This window comes from Callospermophilus lateralis, chromosome X, assembly GCF_048772815.1.
Source record: "Callospermophilus lateralis isolate mCalLat2 chromosome X, mCalLat2.hap1, whole genome shotgun sequence".
Lineage (NCBI taxonomy): Eukaryota > Metazoa > Chordata > Mammalia > Rodentia > Sciuridae > Callospermophilus > Callospermophilus lateralis.
Window position 1 is genome coordinate 42,788,265 of NC_135325.1, and position 13,255 is coordinate 42,801,519.

A 13,255-nucleotide genomic window follows, 5' to 3' on the forward strand; every position below is an offset into this window, starting at 1 on the left:
AGGGGACTAATCCCAAGGTGCCATAGACAGAAGAAAGAAAGACAAACAGAATAAGTCCAGTTTCTTAGGCGACTTACTGATGAAAGCATGGTCCTAGGCAGCACCAAGACCAGTTGGAACCCCACAATTTGGGTCAGAAAGAGGAGAGTGTTTAAGGGTTAGTACAAAAGTAACTTCATCTTGGCTGTTAAGTACCTGATTTATCTTTTTTTTTTTTTTTAACTTGGTTTATCTTAAGATCACAGTGAAGAGTCAGGTGCACCCCTGGATCCAGTGTTTGAATGTAAAACACCACTAATGGTTTTATGTATTTGAGGTTTGCTGGGAAACTATACAAGAAAAATCCAGATTACTCATGGGCAATCATGGCAGTTATGGCTCAGGATGGCTGCAATCAAGTCAAGTTGTATCCATATAAAATCTTATTAATTTCCACAGATACTTTCTTCTTGAATACAAATATCTTAAGTCTTTATGGTCCTATACTATCTTTGCATTTAAATGCAAATACATAAATCAGGAATGAAAGAGGGAATTCACTAATTTTAGAGAAAGAAAATGGAATTTAAGGGAGCACTATCAACAACTGTATGTCCACAAATTAGGCAACCTAGACGGAATGGGTGATCTCTAGAAAGATACAAACTACAGAAACCATCTCAAGAAGTAGAAAATCTAAACAGATTGAGAAAAAAAAATAAAAAGAATCTAAATTAATAAAAACGTTTCATAAAGAAATGAAAGAAATGCCTAAGATCTGATAACAAAAACAGCATGGTATTGGCACCAAAAAACAGACTGGTAGACCAATAGTACAGAATAGAGGACACAGAGTCTAACCCACAAAACTACAATTATCTTATATTAGACAAAGGTGCCAAGAACATACATTGGAGAAAAGATAACCTCTTCAACAAATGGTACTGGGAAAACTGGAAATCCATATGCAACAAAATGAAATTAAACCCCTATCTCTCAACATGCACAAAACTCAACTCAAAATGGACAAGAACTTAGGAATACAACCAGAGACCCTGCGTCTAATAGAAGAAAAAGTAGGCCCTAATGTACATCATGTGGGATTAAGCCCCAACTTCCTAAATAAGACTCCTGTGGCACAAGAATTAAAACCAAGAATCAATAAATGGGATGGACTCAAACTAAAAAGTTTCTTCTAGCCAAATAAATAATCTGTGAGGTGAATAGGGAGCCTACATCTTGGGAGCAAATTTTACTCCTCACACATCAGATAGAGCTCTAATCACTAGGGTATATAAAGAATTCAAAAAGCTAGACATCAAAAAAACAAATAACCCAATCAATAAATGGGCAAAGGACCTGAAGAGACACTTCTCAGAAGATGATGCACAATCAACCAACAAACACATGAAAAAATGTTCGTCATCACTAACAACTAGAGAAATGCAAATCAAAATTACTCTAAGATTTCATCTCATCCAGTCATAATGGCAGCTATTATGCATAAAAACAACAATAAGTGTTGGCAAGGATATGGGGGAAAAGGTACACTTATACACTGTTGGTGGGACTGCAAATTGGTGCAGCCAATATGGAAAGCAGTATGGAGCTTTCTTGGAAAATTGGGAATGGAACCACCATTTGACCCAGTTATCCCTCTCCTTGGTCTTTACCCAAAGGACTTAAAAACAGCATACTACAGGGACACAGCCACATCAATGTTTATAGCAGCACAATTCACAATAGCTAAACTGGGGAACCAACTGAGATGCCTTTCAGTAGATGAATGGATTAAAAAAATGTGGCATATATACACAATGGAATTTTACTCAGTAATAAAAGAGAATAAAATCATGGCATTTGCAGGTAAATGGTTGGAGTTAGAGAAGATAATGCTAAGTGAAGTTAGCCAACCCCAAAAAACCAAATGCCAAATGTTTTCTTTGGTATAAGGAAGCTGATTCGTAGTAGGATAGGGAGAGGGAGCACGGAATGAATAGACGAACTCTAGATAGGGCAGAGGAGTGGGAGGGAAAGGTAGGGGGCATGGGGTAATTAAGGATGGTTGAATGTGATAATCATTATTATCCAAAGTACATGTATGAAGACATGAATTGGTGTGAGCATACTATGTATACAACCAGAGATGTGAAAATTTGAGCTTTATATATGTAATAAGAATTGTAATGCATTCTGCTGTTATAGATAAATTTAAAAAAAAATAAATAAAGTTAAAAAAATAAATAAATAAAATGACCTGCTTTTCCACAATTGAAACAAGTTTCTGATTTATTGGGTTTAAGGGCTCTAGCCGTGGCTGCAGTAAAAGCAGAAACTTTGATGTTTAATTTCTCCCATTCCAGCACAAGCTTTTACATATTTACTCAGTGAGGCGTTTTGCCCTTTCAATGGCCCCAAAATATGCTTACATTCAGGATTTGCATTTTCAAATGCTAATGTTTCCAATAATACCTTTGTTATTTGATCTTGACTCATTGCCCTCATTACAAAAGTACGCGGTCTTGCAAAAAAATCAGTGTAAGTTTCAGTAGCCCCTTGTATAGTTTTAGTAAAGGAAGGTTGTGCCTGACCAGTGGGTATCACACATCTCTAAGCTCTTAAGAAAACCTGTCAAACTTGTTGAAGATCTGGATCTGTATATTGAGCCTGCTCTCTATAGGCATGGTAATTACTCTCCCCCATTAACTTATCCTCCATAGGTCCCAGGGGATTTTGAGCTTCACTCTCTCCAGCTTGCTTTTGTGCCTCATCTTCCCATCAACTTCTCAATTGTAACCACTGAGATCCCTTCAAAACTGTTTTGGCTAATGTCTCCCAATCCAAAGAAATAAGTAATTTAGAAGTTCCCAAATTTTCTAACATAACTAACACAAAAGGAGACTGAGGGCCATATTGAAAGGCTGTAGCTTTTAATTCCTTTATAAACTTGTATTCCACTACAGTATAGTGAACATCAATCATTGGGGGATTTTGAAGGTTTTGTTGTCTAGTTATAGGAAACAAATGTGGTGGACCAACAAAACAATCAGGAGGAGCTGCAAGATCATCATCATCATGTATCATAGTAAGAGGAAATGAAAAACATTATTGTTCTCTACCCTCATCAACTCTATACTCTGTCATTGGAAAGAGAGAATCATTAGAAGGAGTAGTAGGTTTAAGAGATGACCTTTGTTTTTTAATTTCATTTTATCCACAAAGGCCTCCATAATTTCTTTCATATTGGAGTCACTATCTGAAGTTTTTAAATCTTCCTTATCACCCAGATCTGATTTAGGAGAGTCATCTATAGTATCACAAATATCTTTCTTGGGTTCCGTTTTTTAACCTTATTATCAGATTTTGATGTATAAACTTGACTTTCACATAGAGAGCCCTTTTTATTATTGCTTTCTAATAATTGCAATGCCTGAGTAATAGCGCTACACAATGTCCAAATCTTTAAAGAAATAACATTTCCAGCCTGATGCTGTTTACGGAGCTCTTTCTGAACCAATTTCCATTCCCCTAAATTTAACTGGACCTTAGTTTGATACTGGAACCAGTGACAATGACATTCTATAATTTTAAATAACTCCTTGAGTCTCTTATGAGATGTTTTCACACCTATGGAATATAATAATCCCTGTAGTAACTCCACATATCGTTCCTTTAAGGACTGGGAGTTTCCCATGTTAGTTCTGAAAGTCCCCCTAAAGTTTCCTTCAATCTGGGGCGATACCTTTCGATATTTTGTGAATCCCGAAAGTCCCCCTTTCGTTTTCTTAACCCCAGGTGCTTACCCTTTTGGTGCTGGATCCTGCCGATTATGCCAAATGTTGCAGTAATTCACTTGCAGGTCAGCATGGGAAAAGAAAGAAGAAGAAGAAGCATAGGAAGCGAAGCAGCAGCAGAAAAAAAAGTCCTTTATTGTGTACAAGCAATCTTTTTATAGTATTGTGAACAAAGAAGGCAGCCTTCCAACATCAATAAATCAGGTCTTTCAGCTAATTAAACATAGCATACAGAAGTTTTACTTTCTAATCAGAAGTGACCCGCTTCTCATGGCTAATCTACTTTCGGCCCAGAGTATGTTGAGCTCTGCTCTTTGTTAAGAACAGATAATAAAATTTTTCTCAGCGCCCTCCTAGCCCACTTGGCAGAACATCCCGTTTGCAGGCAAGTCCTCCCAAGGACAGCAGACACCTCGTTTTCAAGCATGTCCACTATTACCTTATCTAATCCTTGAAGGAGCCTCTGGTTTGCAAGCAGGCATGTCTGTTGTTACCTATCTATACCTTGACAGAATATCCCGTTTGCAGGCAGACTCCATCAAGGACAGTAATAGTAACACAGTCACATCTGATTCTCTACAGTTTAGGGTTCAGGTTAGGTTTAGGGTAATTGACAGTTTGGGGGATAGTTATAGGGTTAGGGTTAGGCCTAGGGTTACATTAGAGTAAGGGTAATGTTTAGAGTAATGGATACAGTTAGAGTTAAGTTTATGGCTACGGTTAGGTTTAGGATTAGGTGTTGAGTTAGGGTGAGAGTTAGAACTAAGGTTAGGTTTAGGGTTATGTTTAGTGTAAGGGTTAAGTTCTGAGCTATGGTTAGGGCTAGACTGGGAGTTATTTTCCAGGTTAGGTCTAGGGATAGGATAACCATAGGTTTTGTGTTAGAGTTAGGGTTAGCGTCAGACTTAGGATTAGTGGTAGGGTCAGTATAAGGGTCAGGGTTAGGGTTAGAATTTGGGATAGGGTTAGAACTAGAATGAGAGCGAGAGTTAGGGCTACTAGTAGAGTTAGGGTTTTGGTTAGCCAAAGAATTAGGGATAGGACTAGGGTTACCCTTAGGTTTAGGGGTTTGCTTAGGTTAAGGAATTGGTTTAGAGCTAGGTTTAGGGCTATGGTTATGGTTATAGTTATGGTTAAATCTAGGTTTAGGGCTCAGAATAGGGGTAGTTTTTGTGTTAGGGTTAGGAATAGGATTAGGGCCATGGCTAATGTAAGAAATAGGGTTAAAATTAGGTTAGTTTTAGTGTTACGGTCAGGTTTAGTGTTAGGGTTAGGTTTAAGTTTAGGGTGATATTTATAGCTAGGGTTTGTGTTAATATAAGAGTCAGGTCAGGGTTCATTTTAGGGTTAGGGATAGGACTGAATTATTGTTAGGGTTATTCTTAGTATTCGGTTTAAGGTGAGGGCAGTGTTTAGAGCTAGGTTGAGTGTTTGGATATGAGTCAGATTAGTGTTAGTTTTAAAGTTAATGTTAGAACTCGAATTAGGACTAGGGATAGGTCTAGGTTTATTGTTAGGGTTTGGTTTAAGTTAATGTTTAGGTTTTGGCCTATTGCTTGGTTTTGGTTTAGTCCTAGGGTTAGCGTTAGGGAGAGTGTTACTGTTAAGCCTAGACTTGGGGTTAGGTTTAGATTTGGAGTTAGGGTTAGATATAGAGTTAGGGCTGGGACAAAGGATAGGGCATGGGTTAGAGCTAGAGATAGGGTTATGGTAAGGGATAGGTTTAGAACTAGGGGTAGGTATAGGGCGAGAGTTAGAGTGAGTCTTAGGGCTAGGGTTAGTGTTAGGGTTAGAGATAGGGCTAAATTAGTGCTTGGATTAGGGCTAAGTTTATTGTTTGGCTTAAGCTTAGAGTTAGGGTTAGGATTAGGTTTAAGTTTAGTGTAAAAGATGGCATTATAGCTAGGTATAGAAGTAGAGTGAGGGTTACAATTTGTGTTAGGGGTAGGGTTAGGGTTAGGCTTATAATTAAAGGTAGGTTTAGGGCTAGGATAAGGGCTAGGGTTTGTTTTAGGTTTAGGATTGGGATTAGGGCTAGGGCTAATTTCAGGTCCAGAATTCTGGTTAAAGATAGTTTTAGGGATAGGATTATGGCTATGTCTAGGGTAAGGGTTAGGTCTAGGGTTATGTTCAAGTTTACAGCTAGGGGTTTTATTAGGGTCAAGGTCAGGAATACGGATTGGGATAGGTAAAGGTTTAAAGTTAGGACTTGAATTAGTGTTAGGATTAGGGTAATGATAGGGTTAAATTTAGGTTCAGGATAGGTTCAGGGTAATAGATTGGATTAAGATTAGGGTTCATGCCTAGGTTTAGCATTAGAGTTGTGGTTTTGGTTATGGTAATGTAGAGAGTTAAAGATCAGTTTAGGGATAGATTTATGGTTATGAATAGGGCTAGCGTCAAAGCTAGGATTAGGTCTAGGTGTGGGGTTAAGTTAGGGATAGGGTTAGGGTTAGGGCTATTGTAAGCACTAAGGTGATGTTTAGGGCTAGTTTTAGGGTTTTAGGGCTAGAGTTATTGTTAGGGTTAGGTTTAGGGTTAGGTTGATGTTTAGAGCTAGTAGTGTTTGGGTCAGTGTCAGGTTCAGGGTTAGTTTAAGGGTTCAGCTTACAACTCATATTAGGCCTAGGGTTAGGGCAAGGTTTAAGGTTAGGGTTTGGTTTAGGTTAAGACTTAGGGTTATAGGTATAGCTAGATTTTGTTTTGGGGCTACTGCTAGGGTTAGAACTAGATTTAGGATTAGTATTATGGTTTGGGCTAGTGCTAGGGTTTGGCTTAGACTTTGGGTTAGGGCTCGAATTAGAGTTAGGTTTTGTCTAAAGTTAGTGCTAGGGCAAAGGATAGGGCAAGGTTTAGGGCTAGGGTTATGGTTAGAGTAAGGGATAAGGTTATAACAAGTGAAAGGTCTAATTTGAGAGTTAGAGATAGTCTTAGGATTAGTGTTAAGTATGGGTTTAAATTAGGGCTAACATTAGGGCTAGGGATAGTGTCAGGGGTAGGCCTAAAGTTTGGGTTAGGATTCTAACTAAGGGTATGTTTAGGGCTAGGATAAGGGCTAGGGTTTGTGTCAGGGTTAGGGATAGAAGTATGGCTAGGGATAATGCCAGATCTAGGGTTACAGTTAGAGTTAGTTTTAGGGAAAGGTTTACGGCTAGGTCTATTGTAAGGGTTAGGTATAGGGTAAGAGTCAGGTGTAAAGCTAGGTGAATTATTAGGTCAGTGTTAGGGCTTGGTTTAGGTTTTAGTTTAAGGTTATGCCTCAAATTAGATTTAGGGTTAGGGTTAGGGTAAAGATAGGGTTAGGTTTAGGGTTCAGGTTAGATTTAGGGTAATTGATAGTTTTGTGGATAGTGATAGGCTTAGGGTTAGTCTTACGGTTTGCATTAGGATAAGGGTTATGTTTAGGGTAATGGATACAGTTACAGTTAAGTTTAAGGCTAGGGTCATGGTTAGGATTAGGTCTTGGTTTAGGGTTTTGGTGAGAGTTAGGATCACAGCTAGGTTTACTGCTTGGATGAGGGTTTGTGTTAAGGCTAGGGCTATGATTAAAGGTAAGGCTAATGTCAGATCTAGCATTACAGTTAAGGGTATTTGCAGGTTTTAGTTTTGAATAGGTCTACTGTAGGTCTACTGTTAGGTCTAGGGTAAAGGTCAGGTTTAGAGCTAGGTGTGTTATTACGGTCAGTGTTAGGATTAGGAATTGGCTTTGGTTAAGGTTTAGGGTTAGGACTCAAATTAGCATTAGGTTTAGAGTAACGAATATGGTTAGGTTTAGGGCTCAGGTTAGGTTTAGAGTTTTTTATAGCCTTAGGGATAGCTATACAGTTAGGTTTAGTCCTATTGTTAGCATTTGTGTTAGGCTTAAGTTCAGGGTAAAAATAGGATTACAGCTAGGTTTATGGTTAGGATTAGGGGTAGTGTTAGGGTTAGCATTAGGGTTATTTTTAGACCTAGGGTTAAGGTTAGGTTTATTGTAAGTGTTATGGATGTAGGTAGATTTATGGCTAGGGCAAGGGTTAGGGGTATAGCAGGTCTATGGTAAATGTTAGAGTTAGGTTTACGTTTATCATTAGGATTAGGTTTACAGTTATGGTAATAGATAGAGTTACAGCTAGGGTTGGGGCAATGGTTACAGTTAAAATTAGGGTTAAATTTAGGGTTAGGGATAGGGCTATGTTAATGTTTAGGGTCATGATTAGGACTCAGTTTAAAGGTAGTGTTAGAGTTAGAGTTACTTTATTCAAATTTCTTTGATACAATGCAGAATTCACCTTTAACTAACCTTACTCTGTTTCCCGGGTTTAGGCCTTTTGGTTCAACGGTTTTATGTCCAGAAAAGTTAATATTTTCATTTTACTTGATTTTGACCTATATGAGTAAATGTAAATGGACCGGGAAATCAAACAGGGTTCATGCTAGCTGCTTGAAACTGCACATACACCCTCAGTTCTTTGTGGGGACACTGGTATGTCCCTTGTGAGTGTAGGCCTAAGCTGAAGCATGCAAAAACAACTTTATCCAAGAGCCCTTTAGGAGAAAGCAGGGAATATGCATGCACTGAAATTCTTCCCATAATTATTTTGTCAGATTTGTTTGATACTGAGTAGGATTCATTATTTAGCTTGCCCCACAAAGCTCTCCAAGTGTGGGACTTCTAGGATCAATGGTTCTCTAATCAGATTAGGGTTAGTGATAGGTTTGGGGTTAGGGCTAGTGTTAGATGTAGTGTTAGTGTGAGAGTAAGTTTTGTACATATTTCTTTGATACTTGGAAGGAGTCATATTTTAACTAGCCTTAATATGTGCCTCAAGTTTTGGCCTTGTCATTTCAATGGTTTGCTAACAGGGACACTCTGTATTTTAAGGTTTCACTTCATATTGACTTATATAGGTAAATGAAAATGAAGGTTGAAATCAAACTGAGTTGGTGCTAGCTGCTTGAAACTTCAAACACTGAATCCATTCTCTGTGGGAACTCTCTGGTTTGTTCCTTGTGAATGTAGCCCTAAGATGAGGATGGCAAAAACAACTTTATCTGAGAGCCCTTTAGCAGAAAACAGAGAAATACGCATGAGCTGAAATACAACATCAATTATTTGGTCATATTTCTTTGATACTGCATAGGATTCATCTGATAGCTTAGCCCACTAGGCTCCCCACTTTTGGTACTTCTAGGATCAACAGTTTTTCAAACAGGTTAGGGTTTGTGTTGAGAATAGTGTTAGGGCTAATGTTCGATCTAGTATTAGGGTTAGAGTTAGTTTCATTCAAATTTCTTTGATACTGTGCAGGATTCACTTTTCTCCTATCCTTACTATAATCCAAATGTTTGGGCATCCTAGCTTCAATGGTTCACTGTAAGGAACAGTTGGCGTTTAAAAGTTTCATTTCATTTTGTCCTATACGGGAAAGTTAATGGAGTTGATAATCAAACAGGGTTTGTGCTAGCTGCTTGAAACTTCACACACTCCATCTGTTCTCTGTAGGGACTCTGGTATTTTCCTTGTAAAAGTAGGCCTATGCTTATGCATGCAAAAAACAACTTAATCTGAGAGCCCTTTAGGAGAAAACAGGAAAATATGCATGTACTGAAATACCTCCCATAATTATTTGGTCAGATTTGTCTGATGTTGCATAGGTTTCATCACTTAGCTTGTCCCACAAGGCTCCCCAAAGGCGGGAATTCTAGGATCAATGGTTCTCTAATCAGATTATGGTTAATGTTTGGTTTAGGGTTATGGCTAGGGCTAGGGTTAGAGGTAATGTGTGGGGGAGAGTTAGTTTTGTTCAAATACTGGGAAGGAATCATCTTTTATCTAGCCTTAGTATGTTCCCAAGTTATGTTCTTCTCAATTCAATGGTTCACCCCATGAACACTTTGTATTTTAAGGTTTCACTTCATTTTGACACCTATGGGTAAATGCTAATGGAGGTGGAAATCAAACAGGCAGCCCTTCCCCTAAACCTAACCCTAAACCTAACCATTAAAAAGCCCTAATCCTAGGCCTAAGCATAATACTAATCCTAGACCTAATCCTAGCCCTAATTTAGCCTTAACCCTAACCCAAACTCTTAGGGCTAAAGAGTAACTCTAACTCTTGTCCTAACCCTATTTCTAGTTCTAACCCTATTCTTTGCCATAACCCAAACACTAGCCCTAATCTTAGCTCTAATACTAGCCATAGCCCTAAACCTAGAATTATCCATAACTCTAAATCTATTCCTAAGCCTAAACTCACCCTATCAATAGCAATAACACTAATGCTAATCATAAACTACTCTTAACTTTAGCTTTAGTCCTAAAACAAAACCGAGCCCAATGACTCACTCTAAACCTTAACCTAAACCAAATCCTAAACCTACATCTAGCACTAAGCCTATCCCTAATTTGATTCCTATCCCTAACCATAAAATGAATTGTGATTCTGTCTCTCACCCTAACACTAACCCTAGTTAAAAACATCACCCTAAACCTAAGCATAATCCTAAAATTAGACTGACTCCTAAATGTAACACTAAAACTAACCCTAATCGTACCCTTAATTCTTACATTAGCTGTATCCCTAAAATGAGCCCTAATGTAACCAAAAAGCTAGTGCTAATCCAAGACTCAACCCTAGCTTTAACCTTTACTGGAACCTTAAACCTAGCCCTAACCCTTACCCTAAACCTAACCCTAAATTTAATCCTTGCACTAACCAAAACCTAACCCTACACCTAGCCCTAACTTAACCATAAACTTAGCCCTAATCCTAGCTTTAACCATATCCATTAACCTAACCCTAAACCTAATGCTAATCCAAAGCCTGACCCTTGCACTAACCCTAAACCTAACCTATCCATTGACCAAACCTAACCTGAACCTAACCCTACAAATATCATTACCCTAATTGTAACCTTAACCCTTATGCAAACTCGAGCCCTAAACCTAATACTAAACGTAACCCTAACCATAACCCTAACACTAAAACTAACCCTAACCCTAACACTAACTCTAAAAGTAACCCTAAATTTAAACCGAATGCTAACCGTACCACTAAACCTAAACCTAACCCTAACAGTAACACTAAAACTAACCCTATCCCTAAGCCTAACCCTAAACCTAACACTTACCCTAATTTTAACAATAACCCTAAAACTATCCCTAACCCTAACACTATTGTTAACCCAAACCCTAACCCTAACAATAACCCTAACACTAAACCTAACCTCAACCCTAACACTAATCCTAATCCTAATCCTAAACCTAATACAAACCCTATCCTAACCCTAAAACTAACCCTAATACAAACCTAACCATAACACTAACACTAACCCTAACCCTAACACTATTGTTAACCCAAACCCTAACCCTAACAATAACCCTAACACTAAACCTAACCTTAACCCTAACACTAATCCTAATCCTAATCCTAAACCTAATACAAACCATATCCTAACCCTAAAACTAACCCTAATAAAAACCTAACCATAACACTAACACTAACCCTAACCCTAACACAAAACTTAACACTAACATTAACCTTAATACTAACCCTATTTTACCGTCGACCTAACCTAACACTAACCATATCCATAACCCTAACCCTATAACTAACCCTAAATCTAACACTAACACTAACCCTAACCCTACACATAACCCTAATTCTAACACTGAACCTAACCCTAATACTAACACTAACAAAAACTTTAACCCTAACCCTAACCCAAACACTAAGGCTAACGCTAACATTAACCCTAAACCGAATTATAATGCTAACCCTAATACTAATCCTAACCCTAAGCCAACACTAACACTAACCCTAACACAAAATCTAACACAAACCCTAACTGTAAATGTAACCCTAACACTACCCATAATGCTAACCTTAACCCTTATGCTAATCCTAACCATTATCTCAATCCTAACACAAACCTTAACCTTAACAATCACACTAAACCTAACCCTAAGCCTAACCATAACCATAAAACTTACCTTAAACCTAAGGCAAACATTAAACCAAACCATAATTCTAAATGTAACCTAAACCTAACTCTAATCATAAAGTAACCCTAACCCTAACATTAACACTTACCCTAACTCCCAACATAAACCTATCACTGACCCTAACTGTAAACATAACCCTAAACCTAACACTAACCCTAAACTAAACATTAAAATAACCCTAAAAAAACATAACTTTAACCCTAAACTTAAAGCTAATACTAACAGTATCCCTATTCATAACCCTAACACTTACCCAAACCCTAACCCTAACCCTAACTCTAACCCTAATACTATCTGTAACCCTAACCCTAAACCTAACCCTAAAACAAACCCTAACCATAAGCCCGAAACTAAATCCTACATTAACCCTAAACCTAATCATAACCCTAACCCTAACACTTACCCTAACAATAAGCCAAACCCTAACCCTAAAACTAACACTAAACCTAACCCTAAACCTTACCATAACCCTAAACCTTACCCTAACCAGAACAATAAACCTAACCCTAACCCAAAAAATAACACTAACACTAACACCAAAACTAAGAATAATCAGAAACCTAACCCTCACAATAACCCTAAGCAAAACACTAATCCTAAAACTAAACCTAACACTAATCCTAAAGCTAACCGTAACACTAAGACTAAACCTAACCATAACGAAAAGCCTAACACTAACCCTCTCTTTAACCATAACCCTAAAGATAACAACAATCCTAATCCTGAACCTAATTCTAAACCTAAAAATAACCCTAACTCTAACACTAACCCTAACCCAAACCTAAACCTAACCCTAACACTAACCCAAACACTAACCTGAAAATAATCACAAACTCTAACACTAACCATAACCATAACCCTGATCCTACCCTTAAACCTAACCTAACACTAAACCTAACCTTAACCCTAACAAAAAAACTACTAACCCTAACACTAACCCTAAGCCTAAGCCTAAGCAAATTTTAATTGCAACATTAACCCTATTTCTAACCCTAAAACTAACAAAAACCCTAAGCCTTCACCTAACCCTAAACCTAACACAAAAACTAACCCTAAACGTCAAACTATTCCTAACCCTAACCCTAACCCTAAACCTAAAGCTAAACCTAAACCTAATCTTAACACTAACCGTAAAACTAACTCTAACCCTAACACTAAACCTAACCCTAATGGTTACCTTACACTAATCCTAAATCTTAACCCAATGCTAACCATAAAATTAACCTTAACCCTAACCCCAACTTTAAATCTAATTCTAACCATAATTTTTACCCTAACCCTAACCACAACCCTGAAACAAACCCAAACACAAACCATAGCACTAAACAGAACCCTAACCTAAAACTTAACCCTAACCTAACCCTAAACTTAATATTAACACTAACCCCAACCCTAACACAAACACAAATCCTAACCCTAATACTAACCGTAATCCTAACCCTAACCATAATTTTAACTATAAATCTAAACCTAATCTAACTCTAACCCTAACAGAA